The sequence below is a fragment of the Otolemur garnettii genome, unplaced genomic scaffold (genome assembly GCF_000181295.1).
Source record: "Otolemur garnettii isolate 467f Iridium unplaced genomic scaffold, OtoGar3 scaffold00083, whole genome shotgun sequence".
In the NCBI taxonomy this organism is placed as follows: domain Eukaryota; kingdom Metazoa; phylum Chordata; class Mammalia; order Primates; family Galagidae; genus Otolemur; species Otolemur garnettii.
The window spans coordinates 4854781-4861380 of NW_003852478.1; the positions used below are offsets into that span (position 1 = coordinate 4854781).

At 39.4% G+C, this 6600-nt stretch overlaps 1 protein-coding gene across 2 annotated transcripts in view; it reads left to right on the forward strand.

Moving 5' to 3' along the window:
* Window positions 1-6600, forward strand: part of SLAIN2 (SLAIN motif family member 2) — an 80016-nt gene that overhangs the window by 55073 nt on the left and 18343 nt on the right. The gene's annotated exons all lie outside the window — the stretch shown is intronic.

Sequence of the window (6600 nt, forward strand, 5' to 3'; positions counted from 1 at the left end):
GCGCATCTCCTGCCTCAGCCTCCCAAGTAGCTGGGACTATAGGCGCCCGCCACAACGCCTGGCCATTTTTTGGTTGTGGCCATCATTGTTTGGCGAGCTGGGCTGGATTCAAACCTACCACCTTAGGTGTATGTGGCTGGCGCCTTAGCCACCTGAGCCACAGGCGCTGAGCCCAGGGCATTTTTTCGTTGGCAGATTTTTTTATTGTTTCTTTAATCTCAGTGCCTGAAATTGGTCTGTTCAGGGGCTCTTTTTCTTCCTGGCTGAGTCTAGGGAGAGGATGATTCCAAATATTGATCCATTTCCTTCACATTGTCAAATTTCTGGGCATAGAGTTTCTGGTAGTATTCAGAGATGATCTCTTGTATCTCTGTGGCATCAGTTGTTATTTCTCCTTTATTATTTCTGATTGAGGTTACTAGAGATTTTACTTTTCTATTTCTGATTAGTCTTGCCAAAGGTTTATTTAATTTATTTTTTTTAAAAACCAACTCCTTGTTTCATTAATTTTCTGAATTCTTTTGTTTTTTTGTTTGTTTGTTTGTTTGTTTTGTTTTGTTTTTTGCAGTTTTTGGCCAGGGCTGGGTTTGAACCTACCACCTCCAGCATATGGGGCTGACACCCTACTCCTTTGAGCCCCAGGCGCCACCCGATTATTTCGCTTTCAGTCTCATTGATCTTTGATTTAATTTTGGACATTTCTTTTCTTCTGCTGGGTTTGGGCTTAGATTGTTCTTCTTTTTCCAATTCCATAAGATGGCTTGTCAGTTTGTTGATGTGCTCTCTTTCTGTTTTTGGAATGTAGGTATCTATAGCGATAAATTTTGCTCTCAGAACTGCTTTTTCAGTATCCCACAGGTTTTGGTAGCTTGTGTCTTCATCGTTGTTGTGCTCAAGGAAGTTAATGATTTCCTCTTTTATTTCTTCCTACACTCAACTGTCATTCAACAGAAGGATGTTTAATTTCCATGCCTTTGTGTGGGGTTGAACTTTTTTGTCAGAGTTGAGTTCCACCGTTAGTGCCTTGCGGTCTGAGAAGATACAAGGTAAAATTTAAGTTCTTTTGATTCTGTTGAGGTTTGTTTTGTGTCCTAGGATATGATCAATTTTGGAGAATGTTCCATGGGGCAATGAGAAGAATGTATATTCTTTATTTTTGCAATGGAATGTTCTATATACATCTATCAAGCACAGTTGTTCCAAGGTCTCCTTTAAGTCCCTTATATCTTTGTTTAATGTCTGTTTAGAGGATCTGTCCAGCTCTGTAAGAGGAGTTTTAAAGTCCCCTGTCATTATGGTGTTATAAGATATCATATTGCTTAGACTGAGTAAGGTCTATTTCAAGAATGTGGGAGCATTTAAATTGGGTACATAAATATTTATAATTGAAACAGCTTCTTGTTGTATTTTTCTCTTGACCAATATACAGTGACCATCTTTGTCTTTTTTGACTTTAGTTGCTTTAAATCCACATGTATCTGAAAATAAGATTGCGACTCCTCTTTTCTTCTGAATTCTGTTTGCCTGAAAAATGATCTTCCAACCCTTTACTCGGAATTTTAATTTGTCTTTTGAAGCTAGGTGTGTTTCCTGCAGATAGCAAATGGATGACTTGTGTTTTTAATCCAGTCAGCCAATCTGGGCCTCTTCAGTTGGGAATTCAAGCCATTAACATTTATTGAAATAATTGCTAAGTATGGCAGTGTTCTATTCATCTTATTTTGTGAGAGTCCATTGCTTAGTTTTATCTTTTGCATCACTGTGGAAGTTAGGTTCTGCCCTTTAATTTCTGAGTTCTTACTTTGCTGGTGGTCCGTTGTGATGGTCAGTGTGTAGAACAGGTTGAAGTATTTCCTGTAGAGCTGGTCTTGTTGTGGAGAATTTCCTCAATGTTTGTGTATCAGTAAATGATTTTTCTGTCAATTTTAAAGCTTAGCTTAGCAGGATATAGAATTCTGGGCTGGAAATTGTTCTGTTTAAGTAGATTAAAGGTAGATGACCATTATCTTCTTGCTTAGAAAGTTTCATTAGAGAAGTCTGCATTCACCCTGATGGATTTGCCCCTGTAGGTCAACTGGCACTTACTCCTGGCAGCTTGAAGAATCTTTTCTTTTGTCTTGACTTTGGACAAGTTCATCCCAATGTGTCTTGGAGAAGCTCAGTTAGAGTTGAGGTGACCTGGGATCCAGTATCCCTCTGAAAGGTGTGTGTCAGAATCTTTGGTGATATTTGGGAAATTTTCATTTTATAATATTCTCTAGTGTGGCTTCCATTCCCCTGGGGCATTCTTCTTCGCTTCTGGGATACCTACAACTCGTATTTTGAACGCTTCATGAAGTCCCACTATTCTGTTAGTGAACATTCTGCTTTCTCTCTCTCCTTTTCTGCCTCTGTCACTATCTGAGTTATCTCAAGAGCTTTGTCCTCTCCCTCTGAGACCCTTTCTTCTGCATGGTCTAACCTGCTGTTGATACTTTGTATTGCATCCTTAAGTTCCCTAATTGACTGCTTCAGTTCCTTCAGCTCTGCTGTGTCCTTTATATTCTTCGTGTTGTTCATCTCTAATTTGATTCTGTTTTTGGATTTCCTTTTGGTTATTTCCCACTTTTTCAGCAGTTTCCTTCATTGTTTTCATCATCTATCTGTATTCTGAATTCCTGTTCTGTCATTTCCCCTTCTACCTTTCTTTATAGATGGAATCCTCTGCAGTAGCTGCCTCCCGGTCCCTTTGGGGGGGGGTTACTCTGGACTGGTTTTTCATGTTGCCAGGATTTTTCTGCTGATTCTTCCTCATGAAAACTTTTATCTGTTTCCTTGCCCTAATTTTCCTTTCACTTCCTCTTGCTCTTTAAGTTACTCTTCCTCAGGACTAGGGTTTTGATGAGTCCTTTTAGTACCAGATCAGAAGGATGAGAAGATTGAAGAGCAATAAGGGAAAAAAGAAAAGAAAAGGAAAAAGGGAAAGGAGAGGGGGTGAGTAAAAGGAAATATTGACAAAAAGAGGACAGGCACAGAAAGAGGGAGACAGGAGCAATACAGGTGTACAGTAGGGTACTTTGACTTCACCTTAAACCCCCAACCTCTGTGGGTGCCAGGTTGAGTGGTTCCCTTGAGGTCAGCAGCTCTTTGCCAGCCTGTTTGTGCACAGTACCCCACTTCCACCAAGTAGAGAGGAAAGACAAAAATGCCAGAATCAAACCAAAACAAGCAAACAAAACTTTATGGGATAAAATTGGGGGAAAAAAACAAATAATAGGGGTAGAAACACTAGCAAAAATGAAGTTCTAATTGTGTTAAAGAAGGCAACAATGGAAAATTATATTTACACTAGAAAAATGAAGAAGAAAAGGGAAAAATCTAGAGGGGAAATGTTAAAATTTAAAAACAAAAATAACCAACAGGCGATCTTCTGGGGTATGAGATGTTAATCACAATGCTGACCTGGCTATACGAGATGGAAGCCTCCGCTGATTTCTCAAACCCTGCAGGATGGAGAGCATAAATCTCTACTCAGCCCAGGTAAAAGGCACTTTAAACTGCTAACCTTGGCTAAACAGACGCTTTCTCAGGAAGCATTTGTTGCTGGGATCACTCCTGAAGTGGCTGTCCACTTACCCAGTGTACCAAAACCAGTCTCTATTACCCTGAGGGCCAGGGCTGTAAGGCGTCAGTCCCTGCCTTTAGGCTGCTCAGTCACTAGGTTACTCACTGGGATCCTGAGGGTGGAGCTCACCAGGGCAGTTCTCTCACAGTGGCTCCACGTGGCCCATAGCCGAACATTATTAGCTGTCAGGCTCAGCGGCTCATTCTTGCCCAAGTTTTCCCAAAAATAGATCAACTAAGTGCTAAGTCCAAAAAAACCAAAACAGCTTTCCAGTTTGCAGTCTCACTGCTGCTGTGCTTAGAGCTGCTGGCGAGATTAGACCAGACGAACACACGCAACCACTTGCCAGTTCTCCACTGCTTTTGTCCTCCTCACGGGGTTCAGAAGTCTCTCGCTGATTCCCTGTGTCCCCAAAGGGAAGTTTCTGGGTAGATCCCACCAGCCAGAGATGCCTGGAGTCTTCTGTCCCCAGTCTCACCATGCCCAGCTGCAAGGAAGTTGTCACTCGGCTGCCATCTTGCTCTTCCACCTAAAATGGATTTTCTACTTTCCCCTTCATATCTAGACTTTGGGAAAGAGTAGTCTGCATTGACTAGGAATCTCTTCTCGTGTAGGGATGTGAGACAGGCAGGAGATAGAGCCCAAATGTTCACCGGTACTATAGGCACATTAAACCTATCCAATAAAGAAACATAGGTCAATGGATGACATATTGTCCTATAAATCAATTCCTTTGTCCTAACGACAAGCCTGTGTGATTTTCTAGAAAGTTAACATACTGAGGGCTGACAGGATCATGTAGAGGGAAAAGAACTTCTGTAGCAAATGGAAGTACAGTCACATTGATTTTAACTGCACTTCTAAGTGCACTTACAAGTTTGAAAATGGGAGGAAAGTAAGAACTGTGTTGCCTGGCACAAAGAGCCACTCCATAAACACAATAAAACTTCCATAGTTGACCACCTCCTTAAGTTGATCTGATTTTCATAGAGCAGACATGTACCACCTGTGTGCATCGGTACAGTAGGCCTGGGTCCTTATGTTGACCACCTCTGTATGTCAACAGTTTGTTAGAGTCCTTTGGGTGATCAGCTTACAGAGGTTCTGCCATATGTGTCAGATGAATATAACCAGGCCACTAAAGCACAAAAGGCTGGATATGTTCTTTACATGCTCTTCTTGTAGGCTTTTTGTGTTTCTGTAGCCTGTCCCTCTCCACGGAAAAGAATTCAGACTGCTTTGAGAAAGGACGTTTTTTTCATTCCCAATTATTAGCAACTTGGTAAAAAGGGTAGAGATCTTACCATGTTAGAGGAAGAACATGAAGACTAGTTAGACAAAGGGAATGCAGAGATCAGGACAAATTAACATAGTAACATACTTTTGTTAATAGACTGTTAAAATTGCGGCTGTAAGATCTTTAAAGATAACTGAAGTACAGGCAACTCCTATTTTTATTGCTCCCTGGTCCCTAAGTTTATAGGTAAGTCAAAATGCTGCTGGCTCTTGAGGAAACATTCCTTTACGGTAGTAAAACTACAGCTTTGTGGATCTCTTCAGATCCTCTTGTTTCCCTCAACGTATGCATTAACCTTGTTAAATTATTCTCTCTGTACCTTAAGTTTTATAGAACTTTTTGACATGTTCTTTCAGACTCTAGTACTTTTGTCTAATAACTTAGGATTAATAAATTTACAGTGATTTCTAATTGATAATTGTTTTTAAGCTTTCTATTTTAAATAAAGCACAAATTCAGAACATCATATAATGGATAGAGAACTTAATTAATTCTTTCAGAGTAGGCACCTTTGCAGCCACTATCTGTCCATGTCAGGAGACTAGAATTTGCCACCTAAGACACCTTCACCTGTCTGCTTCCAAATACAACTCTATCTTGACCCCTCCTCCAAGAGTAACCACTCTTCTGAACTCTTCCAGCAATCGCTTCTCTTCTTTTCTGTATGATTTTATCATCCAAATAGTGAAACTGTAGTTGTGCCTTTTTAAGTTTTTCTTTATCTCTTTTCTCCCCCTTTTTTGTTTGTTTATTGAAACTACCAATTATTTATTTTGCAGAGGTTCCTACAGGCTGAATTTTGTTGACTGCCTTTTTATAGCCTCATTTAGAAGATTCCTCTGTTCTCTGTATTTTCTATAAATTGGGCAGTTGGAGCTAGACATTTACTAATTATTAGGTTATTTTGTTAAGGTTTGCAGAACTACAGCTTAGGTGGTGATGCTTCTTCAACCAAAGGTGCATAAAGTGGGGTTTCCTTTTTTCAAGGTGTTCACGGTCATTGGTGCTTAATGCTTAGATTCTTCATTCATTAGGTATTAAATATTTAGGATATTTTAATTTTGATATTATTTGCTTTATTTGTCAAATTACTATATAAAGAGAGACTTTCACTTTTTATTTGGTCACTGGTGGTATGATTTCTTTAGGAAATTGAGAACAAATGCTGTTTCTTTCCCTTTACCAGTTTACAAAACAAAAAATTGACAAAGGCAACCAATTATTTTTTAATATAGGTCATTATGAACTTGCAGATTTAAACATATTCAATGTGCTTCAATCCATTCTGGGTATTTTCTCATCTTTGATGAGACCTGTATAAGTTGGCATCCAAGTCTTTTTGACACAGCCCTAACAGTCTTTGATGTCATCTTCCTAAATGGTGTGACAACATAGGGTCGTCTTGTACATTGCTTGCTATAGACCTGGACTCAGGCCTTTCTCCAAAAGTCCTGCTATCTTGCTTTTTTTAGTAGAAAACAGTATTTAAAGCCAAAATCTGAGTATTTAGCTCTGCTCATTGTTACTGGACTGGTCATTGTTTTTAGGTCTTTTTAGTTACTAGAGGTGGGAAATATGGGTTTAGGTTTGTGGTTTTTTAGGATTTATTGCCTTAATGAGTTTATGCTGATACTTCCTATTCAGATTTCTTCAGGGAAATTATTTAACCTCTTCTAGCATTATCCCATTTTTTTTTTTT